The sequence below is a fragment of the Caretta caretta genome, chromosome 2 (assembly GCF_965140235.1).
Source record: "Caretta caretta isolate rCarCar2 chromosome 2, rCarCar1.hap1, whole genome shotgun sequence".
Lineage (NCBI taxonomy): Eukaryota > Metazoa > Chordata > Testudines > Cheloniidae > Caretta > Caretta caretta.
This window is the reverse complement of record NC_134207.1, coordinates 152,658,891-152,678,506: the sequence shown is the minus strand read 5'-3', so window position 1 is coordinate 152,678,506 and position 19,616 is coordinate 152,658,891. Positions and strand designations below refer to the sequence as shown.

General features: G+C 44.0%; 1 protein-coding gene across 3 annotated transcripts in view; it reads right to left on the bottom strand.

Moving 5' to 3' along the window:
* GABBR2 (gamma-aminobutyric acid type B receptor subunit 2) overlaps positions 1 to 19,616 on the bottom strand; it is an 854,643-nt gene that overhangs the window by 740,200 nt on the left and 94,827 nt on the right. The window lies entirely within an intron of this gene.

Sequence of the window (19,616 nt, the reverse complement as noted above, 5' to 3'; positions counted from 1 at the left end):
GCAAGTGCTCGTGGGTGACCAGCGATGTGTCACTGATATCAATATGGGCTTGTCAGGGAAGGTGCATGAAGTTCACATTTTTAAGAATACAGGACTTCCAAAAGCAACAAGCAGGGACATTTTCCCCTGACCAGCGCATTCATATTGGTGATGTTAAAATACCAATTGTGATTCTGGGGGGCCCAGTCTAACCCTTGTTCCCCATACTCGTTAAACTGTACACTCGCTACCTCAACAGAACTAAGGAAAGATTCAACTACCAGCTGACAAGCTGCAGAATGATTGGTTAATGTGTACTTAGTGGACTCAAAACTTGCTTGCAATGTTTAATGACTAGATTGGTCCTCAGCAAGGCAAACCTTCCCATTGCTATTACTGCATTTTGTGTATTACATAAGAGTTGTAAAACAAAAGGGGAAAGGCTACCAGCAGTGTGGAAGGGTCAGGTGCCACCAGCTCTCTGCTGAATTTGAACAGCCAGAAAAAAGGGGTATTATAAGAGTCAACCATAGAGCTATAAGACTGAGGGAGGCCTTAAAAGATCATTTTAACAGCCAGTAGTGTTGTGTGATGCTTTTGTGCACCTATGTGATTTCATGTATTTACACATTATATATGGTTGGGGTATTGACTCCCATTATTAACTGGGCATGCCCATAGTTTAGTACATGCCATGTCTTTTTTTGCACATTAATAAAAATATACTCTAGTTTTGAAACACTAAAGCTTTATTCGCAAAAAGAAAAGGAGTACTTGTGGCACCTTAGAGACTAACCAATTTATTTGAGCATGAGCTTTCGTGAGCTACAGCTCACTTCATCAGATGTATACCGTGGAAACTGCAGCAGACTTTATATACACACAGAGAATATGAAACAATACCTCCTCCCACCCCACTGTCCTGCTGGTAATAGCTTATCTAAAGTGATCACTTTAGATAAGCTATTACCAGCAGGACAGTGGGGTGGGAGGAGGTATTGTTTCATATTCTCTGTGTGTATATAAAGTCTGCTGCAGTTTCCGATAAGCTATTACCAGCAGGACAGTGGGGTGGGAGGAGGTATTGTTTCATATTCTCTGTGTGTATATAAAGTCTGCTGCAGTTTCCACGGTATACATCTGATGAAGTGAGCTGTAGCTCACGAAAGCTCATGCTCAAATAAATTGGTTAGTCTCTAAGGTGCCACAAGTACTCCTTTTCTTTTTGCGAATACAGACTAACACGGCTGTTCCTCTAAAGCTTTATTGTGTGTAACTGAATAAACAACAAACCTGAAGTGTAAATAACTGATTTAAAAACATGTTAGCAGCACACTCAAGGGGTGACCCATACTTAAAAAACAAGTAAAACAAACATATGCATATACTGTATATACACATACAGACACACACACACACACACATATGTTTCATTCAGGGTTAAAACAAATAGTCACTGTGCTTGCTGGCTGATCCTGTAGCTATCACAGGTCAGGGTAGATGTAGTTCTCCTTGTTTTCCCCTGACATGGAGCGGTAGGGGAAGTGTTCATGCCATGCTGCCACATGTTATGCTGGGGGCATAGGGAGCAGAGACCATGGCATTTTACATGGATTGGAAAGGCTGCTGTTTCAGGTGTCTTTGGGCATTTAGCTCAATGACGTTCTGCACCACCTGCGTTTGTTACCCAAGCAAAGCCATAATGTGCTAGTGCATTTCCCACTGCACCTCTGAGTCCCTTTCCCCTTCTTCCAGCACGCAATCTCTCCATTCCTGGTCCTTCACCATGCTCTCATCCAACAAACTGTGTTTGTAGTCAGCAGCAGTGGACTGCACAATCTCATAGTACATATCCTGCTTGGTCTGCTTCTTCCTTTGCCTGATTCAGGTCAGGCATTCAGCAAGTGTTGTGGGGGACATCTTAAAAGGCTGCTGATAAAAACAGACAGATACACCATTAAATTTACAGTTGGAGTGGAAAGGTAAAGATAAATCTCCAAAATCCCTTAATTATTCCCTAAAAGACTTTTAGTAAAAAATAAAAATTGTCACTATAGCTTTGGAACAGCTTATTACAGAACCACTTTGCAGCTCAAGTCATAATCAGTGCTGAGTAGCATGGTGTGGAATGGTTACATTGGGTGATTAGATGCTAGACAACCCTGGATATGGGTATAGGGAAAGTGCAGTGGATATTGTAAATAGTTTCACAGGCAGTGGTAATTTTGGCTGATATTTCACTCATGAGGGTGACAAAGGCCCAGAGAATGCAGCTGCTACTGGAGTCCCAAAGTTGCCCTGGTCTAAATGCTGCTAGCCTATTTACTGCAATGGTGCCAGTGGAAGTCATCGCAGAAGGGCGTGAAAATATCTCCTATCCTGGGAGAAGAAACAAGACCGCCATCGCTGTTATGCTTGGGAGGGGATTGCACAGTATCTCCATGAAAGTTTCACCAAGATTGTTCAAGAGGATAAAGGGGATATGCCCATCTGAGAATTTTACCCCTCCCGCCTAGCCCAACGAGCCAAAGAAAGGAAAAGCGAACTCCACCGCTACCTCTTTCTTCTAGCACAGGTCAGTGATCTGTTGTGGATTGTGTAATTCAGACTGCTATACTAATCTGTTTGAAGTCATATCCTAACATGTAGTACTTGACAGAACTGACAACTATATGTGCATTCTAAAGCATTAATTTGTATTCTATTCTCAGTGCAGTCCTAAAAGTAAAAATGAGGAATCCAAAGTTGATTCCTTCTTTCTGTAAACAGGCAGATGGGATGGGTGCCATTTTTAAATAGGGAAGAAGGGCAAGGGAGGGAAGGGAAGTTCCAGGTATCAAACAGGCAAACAAATATGCTTAAGTAATAATAATTACCTGAACTCCCTTCTCCTTCATCACTAGGCTCATCTGTGCTCGCCTGATAAGACTGGCTTGATTTCACCAAAATTTTGAAGAGCTCCTGGCTTGCTGCATGGTTTGTGTCCCACTCTGTATCCCCCCACATTCTCTTCCTCCTTGCTGTGCACAGCAGTGGTTTCTGCATCTGACTCTCACGAAGTATCCAGTCACATTCAGGGCATGGTAGTAGACTCCCCGTCATGTATAGCATGCCCAGATTTCTTGTTGTCCTCCCTCACCTTCTGATATGCCTGCCAAAGTTCTCTGGCTTTCACCCAGCATTGCTGCTCATCCTTGTTGTGGCCCAGCCTTAGCATCCCCTGTGCAATCTGCATGTAGATATCTATATTCCTTTTGTTGCTCCTTACTTTGGCTTGCACGGCCTCTTCTCCCCACAGGACAAGGGGATCCAGGACTTCAGTCCTGCTCCAGGGAGGAGTACAAGGTCTAGGTGTAACTCTGTCTGCGTTGAGCTGGAATGGTTGGATGCTCACAAGGGTGGGCAACTAGGAAAAGACAGTTTAAAAAATCACGCTGGAACTTGTAACTGGGGCAGGCTTCTGGTACCTGTGACTCCTGAGCAATGGAATTCAAATTTGTGACTGTCCCTAGCAGGTCTCCTCATCTGTGCTGTAAAACCTAAGCGGTTTGAATGGTCTTGCTCACATCTGCCAACACAATGGTTTAATTTCAACCTTCAAAATTGCTGATACCTAATTGGAAATATACCAGAAAATATCACCTCATGTCCAACATTTCTAGCCTCAGGATTGTCCATCTAATCCTTTCTACATATGCTGGGTAATATTCTACCGCCCTCCCTCAGTATTGTATGTTTGGTTACACTCCTCTTTGCGTGTAAGTTCTGGGCTCTTTCAGTAGGTACTGTATGGCATATCTATTGCAAACATGGAAATACTCAGAAGAATAAGTTTTTTTGGCAGAAGACGTAAATCTATAATGCCATACATGCAATACATGACTATTGGAATAGCTGGAGTTAAATGTTGATGTTCTGTGACTTCATTTTCATATTACAAATTACAGAACAGGAATTTCAAAACATCAGCTAAAGCCAACATTGTTTTCAGTACAAAATATTCCTGCTACTCAGTAAACCTTCTGCTCTAATGCAAAAACACAGTCAGAATAGTTTTGTTTTACAAAACTTCATAGGTAGTCATAACTGAATAAAATTAACCTGAAGCAATGCAGTTACATATTGCCACTGTAAAATTCTTTTACCATATCCGGTCTCCATCTACAGGAGAATGTAAATAAAAGTAGGGCGCAGATGCAGCCACTATTTGTGGATTTGCCACATACCAAATAGTTGCTCTTTATGTGATGGCAATCAGTATCTAAATTCAAGAGAAACAGAACCAAACAGAAACAGAGCCATTACATTTGGGAAGGTTGGAAGAGTCAGAGTCCAGTGTGACCGAACAGGCAGGGACTCACACAGAGATCAAAGCAAGAAGGTTGCAAGGCTGTAGCAGGAGGAAATCGATGGAGGACTATCACTGAGTCAGGAGGATGGCAGGACAACAAGGACAGTGGTCATTCATAGGAAAGCCATAGAAGGAGTGAACAGATGGGACACTCCAAAAGAATTGAGGTAGACTACACTGGGAGACTGGCACAAGGGGGCACAATGTATGTGACTATAGCTGCCACCACTTTATGTATTTGGTGTTTAATGTACTATAACAGACCTGTATCTCATTTCATAACTGACTGTGCTTATCTCCGAACCTACAATTAAGTCTGAAAACCAAAAGAGAGCAGGAATAAAGTATACCCTAATAATGGAAAGACTACTAGTCCAACAAGGCACTTTAAAATATATCTCTGAATATCTCTGAAAATCAAGTCATATTTAGGTGCTTAACTTTGGATACCAAATTTGAATATTTTGGTGCAAACAGTAGCTGCTGCAGTTATTTATTGCAATGCAAATTACATGGCTAGCAATAATTGGCTTCTGGATCTCATGTCCAGTGGAGCACTGAGGAATTACTGTGACATTGTGTCTTTCAGTAAGCAAATGCCATATTTGCTGTGTATTTCTGGGCCTAACAAATTTGCACACTACAGTACTGTCCTGACTCACCATTTTCTTTCACCTTGTGCAGTCACTTATGCAAAGAGGGTGCAAAATGCTATCAAATTAGGATGTAAGTATTTTATACTCACTATGAACAGATGTGAATGACTATATGATACACGTTGCATCCACATACCCTAGACTACTGTGTTATGCTACCTACATTGATTCAGTGCCCTAGAGGGTGAGGCAAAGAACAGGCAACGTGTGTGAAACTGGTGGGTTTGTGTTGGGAGCAGGAGAAGGAGCTCTACACATGCCTTGCAGCCAGAGAGAATCACTTGGAATCCTAGAGACTCTTTCCCTTGGCTAGGGAGAAGTGGATGGTGAAGGGGCTCAGGACTCCTTTACTCCCCAGAAGCAGGGGAAAAGGGTACTCCAAAATGCTCTCCCAATGGCTTGGAAATCTCAGGAGAGTAGCAGCTGAACACCACAGGAAGTTTAGAGGTCTGAACTCCCCTGTTCATTTTAACAAGGTGTGCTCATCTTCTGCCACCAGTTCACTCAGTGCTGAGTGCCTGTAGTATGCAGAGAGCCTGTGTATTCTTCACAGCTCCTTCCAGGCCCACATTGAGTATTGTCTTTTGTTAACTCATTCCCTGGTCTTAGCATTGTGTGCCTGTGCTGTACACCAAACATTTTCAGCTTCCCAACCTTGTTTCAGCGCGGTGTGCATCTAGATAGCACTGTGCTTGCACTGCATGACTAGCTTTATACATTGTAAACACAAGTCATTTGGTGAAGGAGGAACCCTTGGACCAAGTAAACTCAAATTTCTACCTCAGACTCTAACCCAGCCTCTCTGCTGACCTGCCAGTTTTCAAGTGAACCTAATTATTCCTCTTAGTTTTAGGAGACTTTGGAAGTTTGCCTTTAAATAGAAGTGCTGTTGCAGCCTGTCAGCAGCTGCTGCTAGCCCTGTGCTGACAGGAAATTCTTGTAGCAACCTTACACACCACTCTGTAAATCCAAAGAGAAAGATTATCATTATCAAATATTGCATTGTGGAGCTCCAAGTTTGCCCTAACTTTGCCTAGGTCCATCTACTTGTATATCAATTTTCAGGCTGCTCTAACTGTGCATGTAGTTTTTTGAGCACTTTCAGAAGTCTCCCTTAGAGAAACACCTAGATGTCAACTAAAATCTGGTGCAGCTCCCTTCCCTCATAATGCAGGGATATGCCTTAATCTTTGATCTCTTAAAATTACAAGATGAAGGAGGAAGATCAGGGATAAAAAAATTTCAAAATCACCGAAGTGCCCTAAATGTCTAAATCTCCTTTGAAATTGGGACAACATTCCCAAGATACTTAAGCAAGTTTGAAAATTTTACCCAGATCTTTATATAAGGGCAATTTAATTTTTCTGTAATGAAGGAAAAAAGTATCAGAGGGGTAGCCGTGTTAGTCTGTGTCCACAAAACCAATGAGGAGTCCAGTGGCACCTTAAGGACTAACAGATTTATTTGGGCATAAAACCCACTTTTACCCACGAAAGCTTATGCCCAAATAAATCTGTTAGTCTTTAAGGTGCCACCGGACTCCTCGAAGGAAAAAAGGGTGAATGTGTTCACAACTAGTCCTTTAAAATATGCAGGATTCAGAAGCCAGATGTGAGAGAAAGTTTTGAAGAGCAAGTTGAAGATATTCTATGAAAAATACAAAAAAAACCCATCTGGAATTAATCATAATGAGCCAGTTCCTGAAGGCAAAATAGTATGAAGTACAAATGCAGATTTGCTTGAGCAAAAGTTGAGCAGGACTTTCAGGGTTCGATTGCTATCTTTAACAATTTCTATCTAGGTTGAATTATCAAGTTAGTTATTAAGATCATGTGCCCATCTACATTGAAATTAAACTATACTTTTATAGTTGTAGCTGTAGAGAGTGCTAACAAAAACCAAAAGTGAAAACACCCCAACCATATTGGGCAGAAATTGCTCTTTGATCTTTCACGCCACATACCATGTCACGAAAACACACATACAGTGACAATTAGAGAGAAAGTGGAAGCAGCAATCCACTGAAAACATCACATTTTTTGTTTTCTCAACTAAATTTATTCTTTCCTATGCAATATCTAAAAAAAGAAAGTGAATAGGAATTTCTCCTCTGTCACATCCAGCTATTTTAAGCTTTTGTATAGAGGTCATCATCATAGAATCTAAGATACAATACTTTTCTACAACAAATGACAAAGCTTGAGTCTCCTCACTTCCACAGGTGTATTTCCACTGAATCTAATATAGGTATAAAGTGCCAGACTGTGACAGTGTCAACTGACTGCATCCATATTTTCCCTTAGGAGACTGTTACACAGTCTAACACACCTCACTGTTAAAAGTTTCCCCTGAAATTCAGTCTAAATTTTCCTTTACTCAATTTAATCCAATTATTGAATTAAAACTGGATTACAGGTTGGCATAAACTATTGTGTTGATGCACCAAGATCTTTACTCAGTGATTTAAAAATCCTGTCTAAATTCCAATTTGAGTAATTATATTTCTACCTACTAGCCCCACTCTCCCTGCACTAATATAAATCAAATGCAGTATTATGATCAATTGGTGAAATTATTTGGGACCATTTGGCTGGACGGTGCCAGATCATGCCTAACCCTAAGGCATCCAGACAAGGAGATTAGAGCCCTCCCAGACCTCTGTACTTGCCTTGGACAGAAGGGGGCAATGCAGGGACTGCCTACCTGGTACAGTACTCCCCTTTTCTCCTTAGCACAGAGCTGGAACAGTGGCAACAGCCTTAGCTCCCTCATGCATTTGTCAACAGAGCTGTGCCAAAATGGGGGATTGGGAGGGAAGTAATCTGTACCTGATAATGGATTGTTGTAGATTATTTCCCCATAAGAACTGTACAGAAATCAGCTACACAGCCACTCTCTCAGGGCTCTTCCTGGGGTGGCACAGCTAAACATTACCGATTACTCAAAATTATAGCGTTGACTTAACCTACCCCTCCATAAATGTCTGCTAGCACCCCTTGCTGTCTCTTGGTATTGCTGCTTCCCAAGAATCCTCTGTTCTGAACAGTCAGACTAGCTACACAGATTATTTTTCACCACATGTATTAGTGTCCGTTGTTTCAAGGTGAATGCTCATTTGTTATTTCCTACTTAGGTCCCTTTATTTCTCGGTCCTCACAGCAGCCTCGTGTAGACTGGACAGTGAGTCCAAGAATAAAGTTTGCAGACACTTTTTTGGTTTCTATTTGAAATTCTGGTTTGCAATGTGAACTAGTGTCATAAATATAAAGGGAAGGGTAAACCCCTTTGAAATCCCTCCTGGCCAGGGGAAAGCTCCTCTCACCTGTAAAGCGTTAAGAAGCTAAAGGTAACCTCGCTGGCACCTGACCAAAATGACCAATGAGGAGACAAGATACTTTCAAAAGCTGGGAGGAGGGAGAGAAACAAAGGGTCTGTGTCTGTCTGTATGCTGCTTCTTGCCAGGGACAGAACAGGAATGGAGTCTTAGAACTTTTAGTAAGTAATCTAGCTAGGTATGTGTTAGATTATGATTTCTTTAAATGGCTGAGAAAAGAATTGTGCTGAATAGAATAACTATTTCTGTCTGTGTATCTTTTTTGTAACTTAAGGTTTTGCCTAGAGGGGTTCTCTATGTTTTGGAATCTAATTACCCTGTAAGATATCTACCATCCTGATTTTACAGGGGGGATTTCTTTATTTCTATTTACTTCTATTTTTTATTAAAAGTCTTCTTGTAAAAAACTGAATGCTTTTTCATTGTTCTCAGATCCAAGGGTTTGGGTCTGTGGTCACCTATGCAAATTGGTGAGGCTTTTTATCCAACATTTCCCAGGAGAGGGGGGGGTGCAAGTGTTGGGAGGATTGTTCATTGTTCTTAAGATCCAAGGGTCTGGGTCTGTAGTCACCTAGGCAAATTGGTGAGGCTTTTTACCAAACCTTGTCCAGGAAGTGGGGTGCAAGGTTTTGGGAAGTATTTTGGGGGGAAAGACGCGTCCAAACAGCTCTTCCCCAGTAACCAGTATTAGTTTGGTGGTGGTAGCGGCCATTCCAAGGATAACGGGTGTAATATTTTGTACCTTGGGGAAGTTTTGACCTAAGCTGGTAAAGATAAGCTTAGGAGGTTTTTCATGCAGGTCCCCACATCTGTACCCTAGAGTTCAGAGTGGGGGAGGAACCTTGACAACTAGTTAATACAGATTTGGTAGAGAAAATTCTGAACTGTCACTACATACTGGCCAGCCACCCTCACTCTTTTGTCCCTTAGCTATGTCACTTGGATATGCATTCTGGTCCCACATGTTCTATTCAGGGGGCCAGATCACACCTGCCACTACAGAGGGGAGAGGAGGATCAGGATGAATCTATTACTTTTGCAAGGGACTCTCTACAGCAGTGGTTCTCAAACTCCATTGCACCATGACCCCCTTCTGACAACAAAAATTACCACATGACCCCAGGAGGGGGGACCGAAGACTAAGCCCGCTTGAGCCCCACCACCCCGGGTAGGAGGGCTAAAGCTGAAGCCCAAGGGCTTCTACCCTGGGTGGGAGACATGCAACCTTAGGGTTTGGCTTCAGCCCTGGGCAGTGGGGCTTGGCCTTCAGACTTGCTGGGACTGAGGGCCAACACCAGCCACAGCAACCCCATTAAAATGGGGTTGCAACCCACTTTGGGGTCCCAATCCACAGTTTGAGAACCCCTGCTCTACAGGATCAGTAAAGGAGAGAGGATAATGTTTGCCCCAGCCCATCCTGTCTCCTTTTCTCATGGAGACTTCAGACCCATGGGGAGCATTCTGCAGGGTCCATAGGAAAAGGATGGTGCTACAGAGATAGGTATGTCTCATTTTGCACAGAATTTGATAACAACATCCATGGAGAAACCCATCTGCAATGAAAGTCAAGGGGGTACAATCCTCCCCAGACCTCTGCATACTCTAGGACTATGAACTTCAGAGTGCTCTGGTCTGCTCCTTACAGGATATATAAAATGGTAAAGAACAATGAGCAGGGAGGCTGCCAGACATACCATTCTATCATTAACAAGCTAGAAGGAACAAGCATGTTTGGAAGCTTCTCTTAACCCCCTGCACTCTGTCCATTTCAAGTTCAGAAGAGTGCCTTGGAAGACTCTGAATATTTTAATGGTTGCAATAGGTGCTTGTTCCCCAGTTAGCAAAGGAAAAATACTGCAAATGCAGCCATTCATTTGAATATAAGAGAGTATTCCTTTGAGGATGTTTGTTATGATCAGCAGAGACAACTAAAAATATAGTGCATTATTTCCTGTCTGCATATGGCTTTAATTATTTTATTTGGAATACTAAGGAATTTTACATGCTAGCTGGAAACAATCGAAGAATCTCACACAATATATCAGATTAATCATACAGAAAAATCTTCAGCTTTTGTTTTCGTTTTATTTTCCTTCTTTCTTTGCTCACATAAGTGGTTGAATGAGTTTTGAAGTCCTTCAATAAAGCTGTCAATAACTAATTTTAGCACATTTTCTAGATACTCGTAAACCAAAACTGTAAAAAAACTCCTGATACTAGTTTGTATTATATGCCCCCTACATGCATAAAGGTATGCCTGCAAGATACTTCCATTTCAAAGACAGGCTAACAAATAGTTTTCTAGTGCATTCCTTCTATTGCTAGCCTGAACTAATGATGTTGACTGTCACTCAATAACAAACTATTAATATGTATTGATTTACTGAGTATCACATTCTGGTGAGCAATCCAGACCAGTGAGGGGTTGCGTCACAACCTGCCCTGTAACTCTGGGTGCCTCACAATGCTTTGCTGCTGTAGGTCCCAACCCGAGCCACTCACAACCAGCCTATCAGCATGCAAGTAACACCCTGAGTGTCTCTGCAGAGCTACAGCCCTGGTCCAGCATGTGTGACCCCAGCAGCCTGCCAGCATCACTCCAGTCACACTCTGGCTTCCACCACCCTTAGTTACAACTTGCAGGGTGACCCAAACACACTCCCAGTCCCAAGTTTTCCCAAAAATGTATGTTCTGCAATGTCCAGCCCCATCCTGGGCAGTTCAGATATTAGCGGTCCATTGCCCCTGTGTGGCATCAATATTCACCAGTTTGCAACTTTAACTAATTTGTTTTGGCAAAGGCACGAAAAAATTGTTTTGAGTTGAACAAAATGTTTTGTTCACCCTGAAACAATTTTTTTTCAGATTTTCCTGGTGAAATGTTTTGGTTTTGAGGTATTTTACACCTTTTAAATTTTTTAAAAATAAAAGTGAAGTAAATTTTGAAATGAAAAGTTGTTTTGACTCAAAAAATCAAAATGTTTCATTTCAAAAATGCTGGGATGAAACATTTTGACTTTTTGGATATGTTTTTTAAACCAAAACAATTTGGTAAATTTAACAAAAAACTGAAATGTTTTGGTTGACCCAAATCTGCATTTTTTTTCTTCTAGTGAAGAAAAGTTTTGGCTGAAAAATTTTGCCCACATCTAGTGAACATATTACATCCTGCCCACATTACAGCCAGTCTAATGTTAATAAAGCATATGCAGCTGTCAAGAAACTACTACAAAGGCAAACTGGAATCAGCGATTCAATGAACTGTACTGGAGAAATTTACCAACAAAAGACACAGTTAACAGTCCAGTGTAGCACCATGTCATACCTCACACAGAGTACAGCAAATACAAATTTTAAACCCACAGTAATGGAAAAGGTGATAGAAAAAATTAAACACTGGCAAAAGCATGCCAAATACTACTATGACAGAGGTACTAAAGAACTCCCTGAACTCCAGATATGACAGCCAGTCAGAGTACAACCAACATCTAATGTCTAGAGTAGGGGATCTTGGGACAACATTTTTGGTGGCCTCAGAGTGCAGCCAACAACTCTTGCTGGTGGCTGCTCTCACACTTTTCCCTAAAATACTTAATTAGCTTTAGGAAAAACAAATAAATATGCACATTTACACATCCAAATCATTGTAATTTATTTATTGCTAGCTAGCAAGTCTGCTGTGAAAAGTGATACTTGTATGTTTGTTTACTGCTAGCTAGTAAGTCTGCTGTGAAAAGTGATATTAACAAACATACAAGATTTACTCAGCCCCTGCAAGCCTAGGGACAAATTAAGCCCTGGATGGGGGGTCGGGTAGGCAGCAGGGGCCGGGGCGATGGAACTGTGGGGGCTGAGGGAGGCAGCGGGGGGCCAAAGCCTGAAGCCCTGTGGCTGGGGGATGGGGACAGAGCCCGACACCGCATGGTCAGAGCCTGGTGCCCTCTGCCATGCAGCAGGAGCCAGAAGATCTGCAGCCAGAGCTTGCCGCCCCACCACCCCAGGGGTGAAGCCCAAAGCATGAGCCCCAACACCCCTGGGAAGGTGCGGAACTCACCAGCTGCCTGCTCCTCCAGCATTGTGCCCAGCTGTCTCCAGAGGGGGGGCAGGTCCCAACCCCTGCTTGCAGCACCAGCAGCCAACACTAAGAAGGTGCATCACAGCTCAGGAGGCTGTGGCCGCAAGAAAAACCCCTGGTGGCAGCATGTGGCCACGATGGCCGCATTTGAGAAATGCTAGTCTAGAGCCAGGCACAAAACAGTTTTTTTATCCAATGAAGATTTCTGAGAATTTGAAATTTTTACCTGTCTCAAAACAGGGTAAAAAGTTGAAATCTAAAAAACATTCTCAAACCAAAACCCTGATTTTGGGGGGGTCAATCAAAATGTTGCATTTTTATAATTTTGAATTGTTTCATTTAGATTTTAACATTTTTTAACCTTTTTCAGTCAATTTAGCTTAAATTTCAAAGTGAAAATTCATTTTGAATTGGAAAACTGGAATTTTTTTGTTTCAAAAATGTCAAAATGAGACATTGTTGCAGGGACAGTTTGTCAGTTTGACTGTGTGCTTGATTGTTTGAAAAGTGTGAATTGAGAGTGCTTTGTTCCAGGTGAGCCTTGAGTGGGCCTGACTGTTATAAAAAGACAGTCAGCTGCGAACCAGCTGAATGGTGAACAGAGGGAGTTTGCCTGGGAGTTCGCCTGGGGAGAGCCCACTGAAGCTTTCATCTTGCAGGCTTCTCTGAGTAGTTACTACAACACCTGAGGTAGCTCTTAGAAGGAAGGTAATATGGATGGTGAACGTTCAGCTGTTGTTACCTGCACAGGATGTGCCATGTTGTCTTTCTTCCACAGGACAGAAGCGACTTTGTACAAAATGCAAGCTGGTCTCCATATTGGAAGAGAAGGTTCGAGATCTGGAGAAACAAGTATCGACCCTGTGTTGCATAAGAGAAACTGAAGATTTCCTGGACAGACGTCAGGATATGCTTCTATGGGCACAACATTCCTAAGATTCAGAGCAGGCTGCGCAGCAGGGACAGAGGGACGGTGAAGAAATCTGGCAACATGTGACCTCCAGAAGAAGAAAGGGGAGCGTCCATGTACCAGCAATGCAGATACAGGTAAGCAACCATTTTCATGTTCTCTCCACAGGTACTAATGCAGAGAGTGGACTAGATGATACATCTGAGGGAAGAGAGCAGAAGGAGACTCCGCCGATTGGAAGGCGTAAGATGCACTGTCCTAGGGATGGGGGTTCCACAACCACCGCTCCCAAGAGAAGGAGGCAGGTGGTGGTGGTCGGGGATTTCCTCCTCAGGGGGACTGAATCATCTATCTACTGCCCCGACTGGGAAAACCGAGAAGTCTGCTGCTTGCCAGGAGCTAGGATTCACGATGTGACGGAGAGACTGCCGAGACTCATCAAGCCCTCGGATCGCTACCCCTTCCTGCTTCTCCATGTGGGCACCAATGATACTGCCAAGAATGATCTTGCGCGGATCACTGCAGACTATGTGGCTCTGGGAAGAAGGATAAAGGAGTTTGAGGCACAAGTGGTGTTCTCGTCCATCCTCCCTGTGGAAGGAAAAGGCCTGGGTAGAGACCATCGAATTGTGGAAGTCAACGAATGGCTACACAGGTGGTGTCGGAGAGAAGGCTGTGGATTCTTTGACCATGGGATGGTGTTCCAAGAAGGAGGAGTGCTAGGCAGAGACGGAGGGAAGAGCTAACGAAGAGAGGGAAGAGCATCTTCGCAAGCAGGCTGCCTAGTGAGGAGGGCTTTAAACTAGGTTCACTGGGGGAAGGAGACCAAAGCCCTGAGGTAAGTGGGGGAAGTCTGGGGGGAAGTGGGATACCGGGAGGAAGCATGAGCAGGAGAGCGCAAAAGGGGAGGGCTCCTGCGTCATACTGAGAAAGCAGGACGATCAGCGAGTTATCTTAAGGGCCTATACACAAATGCAAGAAGTCTGGGAAACAAGCAGGGAGAACTGGAAGTCCTGGCACAGTCAAGGAATTATTATGTGATTGGAATAACAGAGACTTGGTGGGATACTCACATGAATGGAGTACTGTCATGGATGGATATGAACTGTTCAGGAAGGACAGGCAGGGCAGAAAAGGTGGGGGAGTTGCATTGCATGTAAGAGAGCAGTATGATTGCTCAGAGCTCCAGTATGAAACTGCAGAAAAACCTGAGAATCTCTGGATTCAGTTTAGAAGAGTGAGCAACAAGGGTGATCTCATGGTGGGAGTCTGCTATAGACCATCGGACCAGGGGGATGAGGTGGACCAGGCTTTCTTCCGGCAACTAATGGAAGTTACTAGATCGCAGGCCCCAGTTTTCATGGGAGACTTCAATCACCCTGATAAATGCTGGGAGAGCAATACAGCGGTGCACAGACAATCCAGGAAGTTTTTGGGAAGTGTAGGGGACAATTTCCTGGTGCAAATGCTGGCGGAACCAACTAGGGGAAGAGCTCTTCTTGACCTGCTGCTCACAAACTGGGAAGAATTAGTAGGGGAAGCAAAAGTGGATGGGAACCTGGGAGGCAGTAACCATGAGATGGTTGAGTTCAGGATCCTGACACAAGGAAGAAAGCAGAGCTGCAGAATATGGACCCTGGACTTCTGAAAAGCAGACTTTGACTCCCTCAGGGAACTGATGGGCAGGATGTCCTGGAAGAATAACATGAGGGAGAAAGGAGTCCAGGAGAGCTGGCTGTATTTTAAAGAATCCTTATTGAGGTTACAGGAAAAAACCATCCCAATGTGTAGAAAGAATAGTAAATATGGCAGGCAACCAGCTTAGCTTAACAGTGAAATCCTTGCTGATCTTAAACACAAAAAAAGAAGCCTACAAGAAGTGCAAGATTGGACAAATGACCAGGGAGGAGTATAAAAATATTGCTCAGGCATGCAGGAGTGAAATCAGGAAGGCCAAATCACACTTGGAGTTACAGCTAGCAAGAGATGTTAAGAGTAACAAGAAGGGTTTCTTCAGGTATGTTAGCCACAAGAAGAAAGTCAAGGAAAGTGTGGGCCCCTTACTGAATCAGGAAGGCAACTTAGTGACAGAGGATGTGGAAAAAGCTAATGTACTCAATGCTTTTTTTGCGTCTGTCTTCACGAACAAGCTCAGCTACCAGACTACTGCACTGGGCAGCACAGCATGGGGAGGAGGTGACCAGCCCAACGTGGAGAAAGAAGTGCTTCGGGACTATTTAGAAAAGCTGGATGAGCACAAGTCCATGGGGCCGGATGTGCTGCATCCGAGTGCTAAAGGAGTTGGTGGATGTGATTGCAGAGCCATTGGCCATTATCTTTGAATACTCATGGCGATCGGGGGAGGTCCCAGATGACTGGAAAAAGGCTAATGTAGTGCCCATCTTTAAAAATGGGAAGAAGGAGGATCCGGGGAACTACAGGTCAGTCAGTCTCACCTCAGTCCCTGGAAAAATCATGGAGCAGGTCCTCAAGGAATCAATTCTGAAGCACTTAGAGGAGAGGAAAGTGATCAGGAACAGTCAGCAAGGATTCACCAAGGGCAAGTCATGCCTGACTAATCTAATTGTCTTCTATGATGAGATAACTCGCTCTGTGGATGAGGGGAAAGCAGTGGATGTGTTATTTCTTGACTTTAGCAAAGCTTTTGATACCGTCTCCCACAGTATTCTTGCCAGCAAGTTAAAGTAGGATGGGTTGGATGAATGGACTATAAGGTGGATAGAAAGTTGGCTAGATCACTGGGCTCAAAGGACAGTGATCAATGGCTCCATGTCTAGTTGGCAGCCGGTATCAAGTGGAGTGCCCCAAGGGTTGGTCCTGGGGCCGGTTTTGTTCAATATCTTCATTAATGATCTGGAGGATGGTGTGGACTGCACCCTCAGCAAGTGTACAGATGACACTAAACTGGGAGGAGTGTTAGGTACGCTGGAGGGTAGGGATAGGATACAGAGGGACCTAGACAAATGAGAGGATTGGGCCAAAAGAAATCTGATGTGGTTCAACAAGGACAAGTGCAGAGTCCTGCACTTAGGAAGGAAGAATCCCATGCACCGCTACAGACTAGGGACCGAATGGCTAGGCAGCAGTTCTGCAGAAAAGGACCTGGGGTTACAGTGGACAAGAAGCTGGATATGAGTCAACAGTGTGCCCTTGTTGCCAAGAAGGCTAACGGCATTTTGGAGCATTGCCAGCAGATCGAGGGACGTGATCATTCCCCTCTATTCGACATTGGTGAGGCCTCATCTGGAGTACAATGTCCAGTTTTGGGCCCTACACTACAAGAAGGATGTGGAAAAATTGGAAAGCGTCCAGCGGAGGGCAACAAAAATTATTAGGGGACTGGAACACATGACTTATGAAGAGAGGCTGAGGGAATTGGGATTGTTTAGTCTGCAGAAGAGAAGAATGAGGGGGATTTGACAGCTGCTTTCAACTACCTGAAAGGGGGTTCCAAAGAGGATGGATCTAGACTGTTCTCAGTGGTAGCAGATGACAGAACAAGGAGTAATGGTCTCAAGTTGCAGTGGGGGAGATTTAGGTTGGATATTAGGAAAAACTTTTTCACTAGGAGGGTGGTGAAGCACTGGAATGCATTACCTAGGGAGGTGGTGGAATCTCCTTCCTTAGAGGTTTTTAAGGTCAGGCTTGACAAAGCCCTGGCTGGGATGATTTAGTTGGGGATTGATCCTGCTTTGAGCAGGGGGTTGGGCTAGATAACCTCCTGAGCTCCCTTCCAACCCTGATATTCTATGATTCTATGATTTCAGTAATTTTGAAACTTTTCTTTGATATTTTTTGAATCTGGAAATTCATTGACCCTGACCTGGTTTTTTTAATAGTTTTGGTTTTGACAACCTAGCAATTTTTTGACCAAACCCCCTTCACCCCACCAATCCCTCCCGCCACAATTTGGTGAAAAATTCCTGACCAGCTCTACTAATGACACAGACAAGGGATGGTGGGGCCAGTGTATGCAACAGTAGCACTAAAGACACAGTAACAGTACAAAAGCATTGCGACAACTTCCATTTCCTAAGAATAATCAAGGAACAATCATTCTCAAATGAAGATCCAAATGACTCCTACCACACAGTTTCTCATACCAACATGCAGGTTCGATAAAGCTATTGTTAAGTACTGCAAAGAGCCTCCTGAGTGCAGCTTTCACAGACAACAAAGAGCTGAATGTTTCCATGGCACCTGACCAGGACAAGGCAGAACAGGGTCTACATTAACTTCAATTGGTTTGAATTCGAGCCAGCCAGCAATGATTTAATCCAGAGAAGAGAGATAACAATGGGCAGGGAAAGTAGCCAGAAAAGTTGAATTTATGTGCACTCTCCAATTGAGGGAGCATGACCACAGTTTGTAAAATAGGCATGTAGCCTGGGGTTCTTAGATTTTATGTTGGTCCTACATGGCTCGGTAATAAGCATGCTTGGTCATGGCCATTTCCCCCCACCCTCCATTTGCATCAGCCAAGAAGTGTGGAACCTTTCCAATACTGACCTTGTAACAGTTATCAGTGCCTGTCATCTCAAGATTATATTGCTGTAATGCATTGTATTGGGCTACACCTATAGGGCTAAACCATTTCAGAAGCTGAAGCTAATAGGCCATAGCATTCTGAGCTAAGTAGAGTTGCATATTGGGAGCACAGTGAACAGTGATTCAAGATCACACTGGCTTCCTGCTGGGTGGGTTTCAAGTTGTTTTTAACTTATGAACCTCTTGATGGCTTGGCACCTGCTAAACACACAGTCTGGTGACTTACTGCCAGTTAAGCAGAGGTAATAGAGCTGGACCCCCTTTTGATATAAGTTTCACAAAGTTCTTTTACTGATTTAACTATGCTGGTTCAGAAACTGATATAGTTAAATCAATGTAGTCCCCGGTAGGAAGAGGAGGTTACTCACCTGTGCAGCAACTGATGTTCTTCAAGATGAGTGTCCCTGTGGGTGTTCCAGTCCAGGTGTTGGTGTGCCCCTACGCCTTCGCTCAGAGACTTCTACAGCAGTACCCTCACAGGTCACGCACGTGCCGTGCCTGCCTCGCATACCTGCTGCGTCTCAACAGTGTGCGTGCACAGCCGGGCTCCTCAGTTCCTTCTTTACAGTGGAGCCCGCTCCAACTCGAAAGTCGAGGGGAGGAGGGCAGGTAGTGGAGCACCCACAGGGTCACTCATCTCGAAGAACATCAGATACTGCACAGGTGAGTAACCTCCTTTTCTTAGAGAGAGAGATGTCCCTGTGGGTGTTCCACTCCAGAGACTAAAAAGCCAGGGCAGGCCTCACCATGAGGTGAACTGAGGCGACAACCTCAGGTGCCAGACTGTGGGGGGGGCACCACTAGGCCCCAGAGTGTAGAAAATTGTGTCTGCTGCTGGTGCATATGTATTCTCTCTGCTCTAGATGCACAGAGATGGTGGAGTGCTGTGCTGGAGGAAGGAAGGCATAGGCGACATAACTGGCAGGCGGGAGAAAAGGTGAGAGGGAATAACAGAAAGCAGCAGGAGCTGCAGGGAGAGAGAGGAGGAGGAGCCTCTTACGTACCTCTCTAGGACCCCCAGGAGCCTGGACTGATTAACACCAGCTTCTCAAGGAGCTTCCTGTTTCCTGCTGCTTCCCTGAACCCACTTGAGGAGAACAGGTAGTCAACTAAAGTAGTAGGAGCCATACAACTGCATTTGCTCCAAACCCTCAGATAGAAACAAACACCTACAAGATCTCTATCAAGTGTTCTTACAACTACAATACCCACCTGCTGAAGTGAAGAAACAGATTGACAGAGCCAGAAGAGTACCCAGAAGTCACCTACTACAGGACAGGCCCAACAAAGAAAGTAAGAAAACGCCAATAGCCGTCACCTTCAGCCCCCAACTAAAACCTCTCCAGCGCATCATCAAGGATCTACAACCTATCCGGAAGGACGACCCATCACTCTCACAGATCTTGAGAGTCAGGCCAGTCCTTGTTTACAGACAGCCCCCCAACCTGAAGCAAATACTCACCAGCAAGCACACACCACACAACAAAACCACTAACCCAGAAACCTAGCCTTGCAACAAAGCCCATTGCCACCTGTGTCCACATATCTATTCAGAGGACACCATCATAGGGCCTAATCACATCAGCCACACTATAAGAGGCTCGTTCACCTGCATATCTACCAATGTGATATATGCCATCATGTGCCAACAATGTCCTTCTGTCATGTATATTGGCCAAACTGGACAGTCTCTACGCAAAAGAATAAATGGACACAAATCAGACGTCAAGAATTATAACATT